The 13,498-nt window shown below is 49.1% G+C and overlaps 1 long non-coding RNA gene across 1 annotated transcript in view; it reads left to right on the top strand.

Annotated features, from left to right (window-relative positions):
* Positions 1-13,498, top strand: part of LOC146522754 (uncharacterized) — a 17,587-nt gene extending 4,089 nt beyond the window's left edge. Inside the window, exon 2 of the long non-coding RNA XR_014872993.1 lies at positions 12,600-13,498. This is a non-coding gene — a long non-coding RNA (uncharacterized LOC146522754). The remainder of the gene's footprint in view (positions 1-12,599) is intronic.

Genomic DNA, 13,498 nt, shown 5'->3' with positions numbered 1-13,498 from the left:
CAGACACTGAGAGATGCCCGTACAGCGCTCTCTGTGGCGACTGGAGCAAATCAGTAAACAAGAAAGGAAAAAATTACAGATGTAAGTAAACATTATCAAGACACATGGGCCCTAATGAGGGAGGGAGGGTGAAAAGACACAGATTTCAGAATTATGAGGTGCAATACTTTGTAATAAAACTGCTCTTCCCTGGATAAACTCTGCCTCCATCCCACCTGCCAGTGGAAAAAAGAATGAACTCAATTTCTAGCAATAATAAATAAGATCTAGTTCAGGACAAAGTCTACATATGAAATATGTTGAAAGAATTTTATAAAATATTTAAGTAGAGTTTTTTGCAAACCAAACACAGAAAACAAGTCCTGCATAAATAGTTGAAGACTAAGCTAAAAATAACCAGTGCCAGACAACAGTGAGTGGCTTAAACAATTAAACAGTTCACGTTAGCTGTACACTTTCTTCGTGGAGTATATAGACTTGTAGTCAAGACTGCCTAAACTGAGACCAAGACAGAGACAAAAAAGTCTTTAAACTGCAGCCAGATGCTGCTTCGTTTGTCTACTGTCTCACTCACTTACTGAGAGGACAGACGCACGCTCCACTTGAATGTCGCGTCCATCGCCCTCACTACAGTTATTTTTTAATACTGTAGTACACTATTTAGATTCAAAAAAGTTTATATAATTATTTACCCTTGTTGTGCAAACAAGCCTGCATAACTTAATAAATATAGAATTTGAAAAGTAACAAATGATATCTAAAAAGTTACACTAGGTACTAGATACATGTTCTGATGAGTTTTGGCAAACAACCATTTGACTAACATGTCTGTCTCACCTGCTCTTTTTCCCTCTCTCCTCCTCTCTCGCTCTCTCTGTTCCTCTCTCTCTCTCTGTTCCTCTCTCTCTCTCTGCTCCTCTCTCCCTTTCTGCTCCTCTCTCTCCCTTTCTGCTCCTCTCTCTCCCTTTCTGCTCCTCTCTCTCTCTCTTTTCCTCTCTCTCTCTCTGCTCCTCTCTCTCCCTCTCTGCTCCTCTCTCTCTCTCTGTTCCTCTCTCTCCCTCTCTGTGCCTCTCTCTCTCCCTCTCTCCTCCTCTCTCTCTCTGTTCCTCTCTCTCTCTCTCTGTTCCTCTCTCTCCCTTTCTGCTCCTCTCTCTCCCTCTCTTTTCCTCTCTCTCTCTGTTCCTCTCTCTCTCTGTTCCTCTCTCTCTCTCTGTTCCTCTCTCTCTCTCTGCTCCTCTCTCTCTCTGCTCCTCTCTCTCCCTTTCTGCTCCTCTCTCTCCCTCTCTTTTCTTCTCTCCCTCTCTGCTCCTCTCCCTCTCTGTTCCTCTCTCTCCCTCTCTGCTCCTCTCTCTCTCCCTCTCTGCTCCTCTCTCTCTCCCTCTCTGTTCCTCTCTCTCCCTCTCTGCTCCTCTCTCTCTCCCTCTCTGCTCCCCTCTCTCTCCCTCTCTGCTCCTCTCTCTCTCCCTCTCTGTTCCTCTCTCTCCCTCTCTGTTCCTCTCTCTCTCTCTGTTCCTCTCTCTCCCTCTCTGCTCCTCTCTCTCTCTGTTCCTCTCTCTCTCTCTCTCTGTTCCTCTCTCTCCCTCTCTGTTCCTCTCTCTCCCTCTCTGCTCCTCTCTCTCCCTCTCTACTCCTCTCCCTCTCTGCTCCTCTCTCTCCCTCTCTGCTCCTCTCTCTCTCTGTTCCTCTCTCTCCCTCTCTGCTCCTCTCCCTCTCTGCTCCTCTCTCTCCCTCTCTCCTCCTCTCTCTCTCTGTTCCTCTCTCTCTCTCTCTGTTCCTCTCTCTCCCTTTCTGCTCCTCTCTCTCCCTCTCTTTTCCTCTCTCTCTCTCTCTGCTCCTCTCTCTCTCTGTTCCTCTCTCTCTCTCTGTTCCTCTCTCTCTCTCTCTGCTCCTCTCTCTCCCTTTCTGCTCCTCTCTCTCCCTTTCTGCTCCTCTCTCTCCCTCTCTTTTCTTCTCTCCCTCTCTGCTCCTCTCTCTCTCTGTTCCTCTCTCTCCCTCTCTGTTCCTCTCTCTCCCTCTCTGCTCCTCTCTCTCTCCCTCTCTGCTCCTCTCTCTCTCCCTCTCTGTTCCTCTCTCTCCCTCTCTGCTCCTCTCTCTCTCCCTCTCTGCTCCTCTCTCTCTCCCTCTCTGTTCCTCTCTCTCTCTCTCTCTGTTCCTCTCTCTCCCTCTCTGTTCCTCTCTCTCCCTCTCTGTTCCTCTCTCTCCCTCTCTGCTCCTCTCTCTCTCCCTCTCTGTTCCTCTCTCTCCCTCTCGGCTCCCCTCTCTCTCCCTCTCTGCTCCTCTCTCTCCCTCTCTGTTCCTCTCTCTCCCTCTCTGCTCCTCTCTGCTCCCCTCTCTCTCCCTCTCTGCTCCTCTCTCTCCCTTTCTGCTCCTCTCTCTCCCTTTCTGCTCCTCTCTCTCCCTCTCTTTTCTTCTCTCCCTCTCTGCTCCTCTCTCTCTCCCTCTCTGCTCCTCTCTCTCTCCCTCTCTGTTCCTCTCTCTCCCTCTCTGCTCCTCTCTCTCTCCCTCTCTGCTCCCCTCTCTCTCCCTCTCTGCTCCTCTCTCTCTCCCTCTCTGTTCCTCTCTCTCTCTCTCTGTTCCTCTCTCTCCCTCTCTGTTCCTCTCTCTCTCTGCTCCTCTCTCTCTCTCTCTGTTCCTCTCTCTCCCTCTCTGCTCCTCTCTCTCTCTGATCCTCTCTCTCTCTGTTCCTCTCTCTCCCTCTCTGCTCCTCTCTCTCTCTGTTCCTCTCTCTCTCTCTCTCTGCTCCTCTCTCCCTTTCTGCTCCTCTCTCTCCCTTTCTGCTCCTCTCTCTCTCTCTTTTCCTCTCTCTCTCTCTCTGCTCCTCTCTCTCCCTCTCTGCTCCTCTCTCTCTCTCTGTTCCTCTCTCTCCCTCTCTGTGCCTCTCTCTCTCCCTCTCTCCTCCTCTCTCTCTCTGTTCCTCTCTCTCTCTCTCTGTTCCTCTCTCTCCCTTTCTGCTCCTCTCTCTCCCTCTCTTTTCCTCTCTCTCTCTCTGTTCCTCTCTCTCTCTCTGTTCCTCTCTCTCTCTCTCTGGTCCTCTCTCTCTCTGCTCCTCTCTCTCTCTGCTCCTCTCTCTCCCTTTCTGCTCTTCTCTCTCCCTTTCTGCTCCTCTCTCTCCCTCTCTTTTCTTCTCTCCCTCTCTGCTCCTCTCCCTCTCTGTTCCTCTCTCTCCCTCTCTGTTCCTCTCTCTCCCTCTCTGCTCCTCTCTCTCTCCCTCTCTGCTCCTCTCTCTCTCCCTCTCTGTTCCTCTCTCTCCCTCTCTGCTCCTCTCTCTCTCCCTCTCTGCTCCCCTCTCTCTCCCTCTCTGCTCCTCTCTCTCTCCCTCTCTGTTCCTCTCTCTCCCTCTCTGTTCCTCTCTCTCTCTCTCTCTCTCTGTTCCTCTCTCTCCCTCTCTGCTCCTCTCTCTCTCTGTTCCTCTCTCTCTCTCTCTCTGTTCCTCTCTCTCCCTCTCTGTTCCTCTCTCTCTCTCTCTGTTCCTCTCTCTCCCTCGCTGTTCCTCTCTCTCCCTCTCTGCTCCTCTCTCTCTCTGCTCCTCTCTCTCTCTGTTCCTCTCTCTCCCTCTCTGCTCCTCTCTCTCCCTCTCTGCTCCTCTCCCTCTCTGCTCCTCTCTCTCCCTCTCTGCTCCTCTCCCTCTCTGCTCCTCTCTCTCCCTCTCTCCTCCTCTCTCTCTCTGTTCCCCTCTCTCTCTCTCTGTTCCTCTCTCTCCCTTTCTGCTCCTCTCTCTCCCTCTCTTTTCATCTCTCTCTCTCTGTTCCTCTCTCTCTCTCTGTTCCTCTCTCTCTCTCTCTGCTCCTCTCTCTCCCTTTCTGCTCCTCTCTCTCCCTCTCTTTTCTTCTCTCCCTCTCTGCTCCTCTCTCTCTCTGTTCCTCTCTCTCCCTCTCTGTTCCTCTCTCTCCCTCTCTGCTCCTCTCTCTCTCCCTCTCTGCTCCCCTCTCTCTCCCTCTCTGCTCCTCTCTCTCTCCCTCTCTGTTCCTCTCTCTCCCTCTCTGTTCCTCTCTCTCTCTCTCTCTGTTCCTCTCTCTCCCTCTCTGCTCCTCTCTCTCTCTGTTCCTCTCTCTCTCTGTTCCTCTCTCTCCCTCTCTGTTCCTCTCTCTCCCTCTCTGTTCCTCTCTCTCCCTCTCTGCTCCTCTCTCTCTCCCTCTCTGTTCCTCTCTCTCCCTCTCTGCTCCCCTCTCTCTCCCTCTCTGCTCCTCTCTCTCCCTCTCTGTTCCTCTCTCTCCCTCTCTGCTCCTCTCTCTCCCTCTCTGCTCCCCTCTCTCTCCCTCTCTGCTCCTCTCTCTCCCTTTCTGCTCCTCTCTCTCCCTTTCTGCTCCTCTCTCTCCCTCTCTTTTCTTCTCTCCCTCTCTGCTCCTCTCCCTCTCTGTTCCTCTCTCTCCCTCTCTGTTCCTCTCTCTCCCTCTCTGCTCCTCTCTCTCTCCCTCTCTGCTCCTCTCTCTCTCCCTCTCTGTTCCTCTCTCTCCCTCTCTGCTCCTCTCTCTCTCCCTCTCTGCTCCCCTCTCTCTCCCTCTCTGCTCCTCTCTCTCTCCCTCTCTGTTCCTCTCTCTCCCTCTCTGTTCCTCTCTCTCTCTCTCTGTTCCTCTCTCTCCCTCTCTGCTCCTCTCTCTCTCTGCTCCTCTCTCTCTCTCTCTGTTCCTCTCTCTCCCTCTCTGCTCCTCTCTCTCTCTGCTCCTCTCTCTCCCTCTCTGTTCCTCTCTCTCCCTCTCTGTTCCTCTCTCTCTCTCTCTGTTCCTCTCTCTCCCTCTCTGCTCCTCTCTCTCTCTGCTCCTCTCTCTCCCTCTCTGTTCCTCTCTCTCCCTCTCTGCTCCTCTCTGCTCCCCTCTCTCTCTCTCTCTGCTCCTCTCTCTCCCTTTCTGCTCCTCTCTCTCCCTTTCTGCTCCTCTCTCTCCCTCTCTTTTCTTCTCTCCCTCTCTGCTCCTCTCCCTCTCTGTTCCTCTCTCTCCCTCTCTGTTCCTCTCTCTCCCTCTCTGCTCCTCTCTCTCTCCCTCTCTGCTCCTCTCTCTCTCCCTCTCTGTTCCTCTCTCTCCCTCTCTGCTCCTCTCTCTCTCCCTCTCTGCTCCCCTCTCTCTCCCTCTCTGCTCCTCTCTCTCTCCCTCTCTGTTCCTCTCTCTCTCTCTCTGTTCCTCTCTCTCCCTCTCTGCTCCTCTCTCTCTCTGTTCCTCTCTCTCTCTCTCTCTGCTCCTCTCTCTCTCTGTTCCTCTCTCTCCCTCTCTGTTCCTCTCTCTCTCTCTCTGTTCCTCTCTCTCCCTCTCTGTTCCTCTCTCTCCCTCTCTGCTCCTCTCTCTCCCTCTTTGTGCTGACAATCATCAAATATACAGTGGAAACCAGATATTTACATACTCTTCAGATAAAAACACTTTTTAAATTGTAACATCAAATCAGACTAAATGTTTATTTTTTTAGATTGATAAATATAAAAAAACATAATTGTTTTTTTTGTTTTTTTTTAAGTAAATAAATGATATTTTATTGAAAGACTTTAACAGTTTGTAGAGTTTCATGACCAGAGAGATGCAGTGGAAATTCCTGTCTGACACTTTGCAACAGCTCAAACTGGATCGAATTGCTAAGTGTGTTTGAAATGTGGTTGAAATGAAACTTTTACTGTAACACTTTAACCTGATCCGTCGTGTTCACAGCATCGTCAGGCGTGTCCACGCGAGACAAACCAGACGCACGTGTAGCTGGGACAGTGGAAGTACGGCGACGCCTGCAAGGGCGGAGGGGGAGGAGCATGGAAGCATTTTAGAAGCACTTGCGGTGAACAATGGCGGGGCCGGACTCATCGTACTCCTGCTTGCTGATCCACATCTGCTGGAAAGTCGAGAGCGAGGCCAGGATGGAGCCACCGATCCAGACGGAGTACTTCCTCTCGGGGGGAGCGATAATCTTAATTTTCATGGTGGGCGGGGCCAGGGCAGTGATCTCTTTCTGCATGCGGTCAGCGATGCCGGGGTACATGGTGGAGCCACCGGAGCCAGCCTCCCTCTCTGTTCCTCTCTCTCTCTCTCTGTTCCCCTCTCTCTCTCTCTGTTCCTCTCTCTCCCTTTCTGCTCCTCTCTCTCCCTCTCTTTCATCTCTCTCTCTCTGTTCCTCTCTCTCTCTCTGTTCCTCTCTCTCTCTCTCTGCTCCTCTCTCTCCCTTTCTGCTCCTCTCTCTCCCTCTCTTTTCTTCTCTCCCTCTCTGCTCCTCTCTCTCTCTGTTCCTCTCTCTCCCTCTCTGTTCCTCTCTCTCCCTCTCTGCTCCTCTCTCTCTCCCTCTCTGCTCCTCTCTCTCTCCCTCTCTGTTCCTCTCTCTCCCTCTCTGCTCCTCTCTCTCTCCCTCTCTGCTCCTCTCTCTCTCCCTCTCTGTTCCTCTCTCTCCCTCTCTGTTCCTCTCTCTCTCTCTCTCTGTTCCTCTCTCTCCCTCTCTGTTCCTCTCTCTCCCTCTCTGTTCCTCTCTCTCCCTCTCTGCTCCTCTCTCTCTCCCTCTCTGTTCCTCTCTCTCCCTCTCGGCTCCCCTCTCTCTCCCTCTCTGCTCCTCTCTCTCCCTCTCTGTTCCTCTCTCTCCCTCTCTGCTCCTCTCTGCTCCCCTCTCTCTCCCTCTCTGCTCCTCTCTCTCCCTTTCTGCTCCTCTCTCTCCCTTTCTGCTCCTCTCTCTCCCTCTCTTTTCTTCTCTCCCTCTCTGCTCCTCTCTCTCTCCCTCTCTGCTCCTCTCTCTCTCCCTCTCTGTTCCTCTCTCTCCCTCTCTGCTCCTCTCTCTCTCCCTCTCTGCTCCCCTCTCTCTCCCTCTCTGCTCCTCTCTCTCTCCCTCTCTGTTCCTCTCTCTCTCTCTCTGTTCCTCTCTCTCCCTCTCTGTTCCTCTCTCTCTCTGCTCCTCTCTCTCTCTCTCTGTTCCTCTCTCTCCCTCTCTGCTCCTCTCTCTCTCTGATCCTCTCTCTCTCTGTTCCTCTCTCTCCCTCTCTGCTCCTCTCTCTCTCTGTTCCTCTCTCTCTCTCTCTCTGCTCCTCTCTCCCTTTCTGCTCCTCTCTCTCCCTTTCTGCTCCTCTCTCTCTCTCTTTTCCTCTCTCTCTCTCTCTGCTCCTCTCTCTCCCTCTCTGCTCCTCTCTCTCTCTCTGTTCCTCTCTCTCCCTCTCTGTGCCTCTCTCTCTCCCTCTCTCCTCCTCTCTCTCTCTGTTCCTCTCTCTCTCTCTCTGTTCCTCTCTCTCCCTTTCTGCTCCTCTCTCTCCCTCTCTTTTCCTCTCTCTCTCTCTGTTCCTCTCTCTCTCTCTGTTCCTCTCTCTCTCTCTCTGGTCCTCTCTCTCTCTGCTCCTCTCTCTCTCTGCTCCTCTCTCTCCCTTTCTGCTCTTCTCTCTCCCTTTCTGCTCCTCTCTCTCCCTCTCTTTTCTTCTCTCCCTCTCTGCTCCTCTCCCTCTCTGTTCCTCTCTCTCCCTCTCTGTTCCTCTCTCTCCCTCTCTGCTCCTCTCTCTCTCCCTCTCTGCTCCTCTCTCTCTCCCTCTCTGTTCCTCTCTCTCCCTCTCTGCTCCTCTCTCTCTCCCTCTCTGCTCCCCTCTCTCTCCCTCTCTGCTCCTCTCTCTCTCCCTCTCTGTTCCTCTCTCTCCCTCTCTGTTCCTCTCTCTCTCTCTCTCTCTCTGTTCCTCTCTCTCCCCTCTCTGCTCCTCTCTCTCTCTGTTCCTCTCTCTCTCTCTCTCTGTTCCTCTCTGTCCCTCTCTGTTCCTCTCTCTCTCTCTCTGTTCCTCTCTCTCCCTCGCTGTTCCTCTCTCTCCCTCTCTGCTCCTCTCTCTCTCTGCTCCTCTCTCTCTCTGTTCCTCTCTCTCCCTCTCTGCTCCTCTCTCTCCCTCTCTGCTCCTCTCCCTCTCTGCTCCTCTCTCTCCCTCTCTGCTCCTCTCCCTCTCTGCTCCTCTCTCTCCCTCTCTCCTCCTCTCTCTCTCTGTTCCCCTCTCTCTCTCTCTGTTCCTCTCTCTCCCTTTCTGCTCCTCTCTCTCCCTCTCTTTTCATCTCTCTCTCTCTGTTCCTCTCTCTCTCTCTGTTCCTCTCTCTCTCTCTCTGCTCCTCTCTCTCCCTTTCTGCTCCTCTCTCTCCCTCTCTTTTCTTCTCTCCCTCTCTGCTCCTCTCTCTCTCTGTTCCTCTCTCTCCCTCTCTGTTCCTCTCTCTCCCTCTCTGCTCCTCTCTCTCTCCCTCTCTGCTCCCCTCTCTCTCCCTCTCTGCTCCTCTCTCTCTCCCTCTCTGTTCCTCTCTCTCCCTCTCTGTTCCTCTCTCTCTCTCTCTCTGTTCCTCTCTCTCCCTCTCTGCTCCTCTCTCTCTCTGTTCCTCTCTCTCTCTGTTCCTCTCTCTCCCTCTCTGTTCCTCTCTCTCCCTCTCTGTTCCTCTCTCTCCCTCTCTGCTCCTCTCTCTCTCCCTCTCTGTTCCTCTCTCTCCCTCTCTGCTCCCCTCTCTCTCCCTCTCTGCTCCTCTCTCTCCCTCTCTGTTCCTCTCTCTCCCTCTCTGCTCCTCTCTCTCCCTCTCTGCTCCCCTCTCTCTCCCTCTCTGCTCCTCTCTCTCCCTTTCTGCTCCTCTCTCTCCCTTTCTGCTCCTCTCTCTCCCTCTCTTTTCTTCTCTCCCTCTCTGCTCCTCTCCCTCTCTGTTCCTCTCTCTCCCTCTCTGTTCCTCTCTCTCCCTCTCTGCTCCTCTCTCTCTCCCTCTCTGCTCCTCTCTCTCTCCCTCTCTGTTCCTCTCTCTCCCTCTCTGCTCCTCTCTCTCTCCCTCTCTGCTCCCCTCTCTCTCCCTCTCTGCTCCTCTCTCTCTCCCTCTCTGTTCCTCTCTCTCCCTCTCTGTTCCTCTCTCTCTCTCTCTGTTCCTCTCTCTCCCTCTCTGCTCCTCTCTCTCTCTGCTCCTCTCTCTCTCTCTCTGTTCCTCTCTCTCCCTCTCTGCTCCTCTCTCTCTCTGCTCCTCTCTCTCCCTCTCTGTTCCTCTCTCTCCCTCTCTGTTCCTCTCTCTCTCTCTCTGTTCCTCTCTCTCCCTCTCTGCTCCTCTCTCTCTCTGCTCCTCTCTCTCCCTCTCTGTTCCTCTCTCTCCCTCTCTGCTCCTCTCTGCTCCCCTCTCTCTCTCTCTCTGCTCCTCTCTCTCCCTTTCTGCTCCTCTCTCTCCCTTTCTGCTCCTCTCTCTCCCTCTCTTTTCTTCTCTCCCTCTCTGCTCCTCTCCCTCTCTGTTCCTCTCTCTCCCTCTCTGTTCCTCTCTCTCCCTCTCTGCTCCTCTCTCTCTCCCTCTCTGCTCCTCTCTCTCTCCCTCTCTGTTCCTCTCTCTCCCTCTCTGCTCCTCTCTCTCTCCCTCTCTGCTCCCCTCTCTCTCCCTCTCTGCTCCTCTCTCTCTCCCTCTCTGTTCCTCTCTCTCTCTCTCTGTTCCTCTCTCTCCCTCTCTGCTCCTCTCTCTCTCTGTTCCTCTCTCTCTCTCTCTCTGCTCCTCTCTCTCTCTGTTCCTCTCTCTCCCTCTCTGTTCCTCTCTCTCTCTCTCTGTTCCTCTCTCTCCCTCTCTGTTCCTCTCTCTCCCTCTCTGCTCCTCTCTCTCCCTCTTTGTGCTGACAATCATCAAATATACAGTGGAAACCAGATATTTACATACTCTTCAGATAAAAACACTTTTTAAATTGTAACATCAAATCAGACTAAATGTTTATTTTTTTAGATTGATAAATATAAAAAAACATAATTGTTTTTTTGTTTTTTTTTAAGTAAATAAATGATATTTTATTGAAAGACTTTAACAGTTTGTAGAGTTTCATGACCAGAGAGATGCAGTGGAAATTCCTGTCTGACACTTTGCAACAGCTCAAACTGGATCGAATTGCTAAGTGTGTTTGAAATGTGGTTGAAATGAAACTTTTACTGTAACACTTTAACCTGATCCGTCGTGTTCACAGCATCGTCAGGCGTGTCCACGCGAGACAAACCAGACGCACGTGTAGCTGGGACAGTGGAAGTACGGCGACGCCTGCAAGGGCGGAGGGGGAGGAGCATGGAAGCATTTTAGAAGCACTTGCGGTGAACAATGGCGGGGCCGGACTCATCGTACTCCTGCTTGCTGATCCACATCTGCTGGAAAGTCGAGAGCGAGGCCAGGATGGAGCCACCGATCCAGACGGAGTACTTCCTCTCGGGGGGAGCGATAATCTTAATTTTCATGGTGGGCGGGGCCAGGGCAGTGATCTCTTTCTGCATGCGGTCAGCGATGCCGGGGTACATGGTGGAGCCACCGGAGCCAGCCTCCCTCTCTGTTCCTCTCTCTCCCTCTCTGCTCCTCTCTCTCCCTCTCTGCTCCTCTCTCTCCCTCTTTGTGCTGACAATCATCAAATATACAGTGGAAACCAGATATTTACATACTCTTCAGATAAAAACACTTTTTAAATTGTAACATCAAATCAGACTAAATGTTTATTTTTTTAGATTGATAAATATAAAAAAAACATAATTGTTAACTTTAAGAGTAAAGAGAGAAGTTATCTGTATTTCTTAATTGTAAATGGCACCAAATTGTATTCACAATTGAGCCACACTTATGGAGCTCCACAATTCTTTTCCTGGTGTTTTGGTTGACATCTCTTGATTTTCCCATTTCAAAGAAACAGGCTCTGTGTTTTGCCTTATATGCATCCACAGCTGTGCCACCAATTTACTCACATGGACTCTACTAACCTATCAGAAGCTTCTTCAGCTCAGAATGGAATCGTCTGGAGTTTTCTTATTAATTAACAATAAACTTAGTATATATGTACTCCTAAATTTGATGAACGTGATTAAAATAGACAGCTCTCTCTCTTTATTCTGACATTTAACTAATTCAAAAGATATTTCAACATTTATTTATCTAAAACAAAAAAGTCTACTCTAAATTTATGCTTAACACTAAAAATAAATGTTTTTATGTTTTCCATAAAGTGTATGTACATATCTGGTTTAAACTGAATATACTGCTGTGTATTGAAATTCCTCTTGTTTTGCATAGAAATATACTGAACAACATACAAAGCATAATATATAAAACAACATCTACCTGAGTTTTTTTCTTTGAAAGAAGCCCCTTATGTCCATTGTTGTGTTCATCAGTACTTAACTGAAAACTTTAGAGCTAAGATGCTCTAAAAAACAACAACATTGTCATTCGGCTTTTCATTTCGCCGTTTGTTGATTCACTCGAAGAGCAAGTAACGCAACCAAGTGATCAGTTTGATATCAATCTTTTGTGAAACACCGTCATATTTACATTATTTGTACAGTGCGAATGATTTGCTTTGGTACCTGGTCAAACTTAAGCTCTCCTCTGTGTGCAGCAAACTCGCAGACAGCAGCTTCTCCCCCCTCGCTCACGTGGGTGCTGTGCTCAGTCGGCCAGTGCCTGAGCTCGGATCATACAAAATTAGGGGGAATTTACGACTGTGCTATGTGCGTCGAATATTGTGTGTGTGTGTGTGTGTTTTATACAGTTGTCAGTCAGACATCTAACTATGAAACAAATTACACCCCAAAAGACCCCGGGCTTCTGAAAAAATGACCCGGGCTTAAGCCCAGTAAGCCCCCCACGCTCCGCCGATGGTTGACTCCAAATCTCCTGAACACTATGTCGATCTGAGAGAGCAAGACCGAGACAGCGAGACCAAGACAAGACCACGTAAAAGTGGTCTCGAGACGAGACCAAGACCGGTCTCGAGACATCCAACTCTAGGAGTATAACAGAAACAGCGAACATCACTATTCACGCCAAAGTTGGTTAGTAATGTGCCCTTAACATACAAAGCACTGTATAATTCCTAAAACAGTGAAATAAAAGTATTTATCTCGCAAAAGAACACAAATGAAAACCACTGAAAACACTGTGCATGCGGCAGCACGTGTGCAACAGTCTGGTAATCCTTCCGTAGAATACGTAAACCACTCAGGTAATTCAAGAAGAGATGTCTGGGTCTGCTGTGAGCTTCTTAAGGACCGAAATGAAGCTTTCTACAAATCCCAAACCAGTCTGTCTTCAGAAACCACTCACACCATAATTCTGCACCGAGGACACTTACTGGCAGCTTCCACCTCTAATAGAGAGATTCTACTTACGTTCACTTCTCTTTTTAAAGAGAACAGGACCCAAAGGGCGGTGCTTACTCGTCACTACACGTGGAACAGAGACAGAGGCTGCCGGAGAAATATTTAAGTGGAGCTCTGCACAAGATTTAGCAGGTGGCCAAAGATAGTTGTCCGCTGTCTCTCTGTCTTTCTTTCTTATGGGCTTTGATATCTACAGTCAGTCTTAGAAATATATCTGACAAGTGGGATGGAGGCAAAATTTATCCAGGGAAGAGCAGTTTTATTACAAAGTATTGCACCTCATAAATCTGAAATCTGTGTCTTTTCACCCTTCCTCCCTCATGTGTCTTGATAATGTTTACTTACATCTGTCATTTTTTCCTTTCTCGTTTACTGATTTGCTCCACTCGCCACAGAGAGCGCTGTACGGGCATCTCTCAGTGTCTGCGCTAGGATCAGTTGCGCAGGCAACAGTTCACTATTGCCTCTTCACAGGGAAACGATGATCTGGGTCTTTTTACTTTTAAAATAATTTATTTTAAGATTTTAGTTGTAATTCAGTAAACTATCATAACCCTAGATGGAGCACGATGCAATCCTGGGCCACTTTGGACCCCAGAAGGCCTTGATTCTCTATCCTAATACAGGCTATTCACAGCAAACCGTATATTTATCCTGGTGATGAATTAAAATTAACAAATAAAATATCAGTGATTCCAAAATCTCTGCTTAGAAAATCTTGTAGATGTTTTTTTTTTAAATTTCCATTCATTGTGGTGTTATAGAGACAGGAGATTAAAATAATTATCTCTTTGAATCACGGCTCACTGGGAAAACCTAAGTCACATTTGCAAATCAGTGTATACAAAAATGACAAGCAGCATTCACACATCTTACAACAAAGATAAAATATAAAACTGAATGTGTAAAATCAAAAAGTTTATGAATTTAGTGTAAATTCCATTTCATTGTCAAGTCCCCATAAGAACTGATGTTCAAAATGATTTGAGTCAAACTGATTAATTTGTTTAAAGTAACTCTGACAGACTGACCTCTGCACAGCGGCCACACTGAAAAGACTAAAGTTAATTACATGTTAAAAATAAAATTACGTCTTATCTGCGTATAACAAATCTGTATTTCTGTTCTTCATTAAATATTCTGCTGAGAGTGAGCTGTGTTTCTTTTCCTCTGGGGTAAATGTGAAATGATTCATGAAGTTCTTTTATTTTCTGAACTCATTCGTTATTTATAAAACTGAAACTGTTTCTCAAGTAAATCAAACCTGAGAAGACTCGTGTTCGTTCCCACAGTGACATCTAACCCGATCTCAAACTTTGCACCAACAGCAACATGACCCCACCTTTCAGCAGAGAGAGTGAGTGAAAGTCAGTCAGGCTCAGCTGTTTAAAGCTCAGTCAGGAATTTCTGACCCCTACACATTTTCTTCACCATGCAAACTACAGATTACTATAAAATCCTGTT

Source organism: Neolamprologus multifasciatus, chromosome 3 (genome assembly GCF_963576455.1).
Source record: "Neolamprologus multifasciatus chromosome 3, fNeoMul1.2, whole genome shotgun sequence".
NCBI lineage: Eukaryota > Metazoa > Chordata > Actinopteri > Cichliformes > Cichlidae > Neolamprologus > Neolamprologus multifasciatus.
Note: the sequence above shows the minus strand (reverse complement) of the source record. Positions and strands in the feature narration are given on the sequence as shown.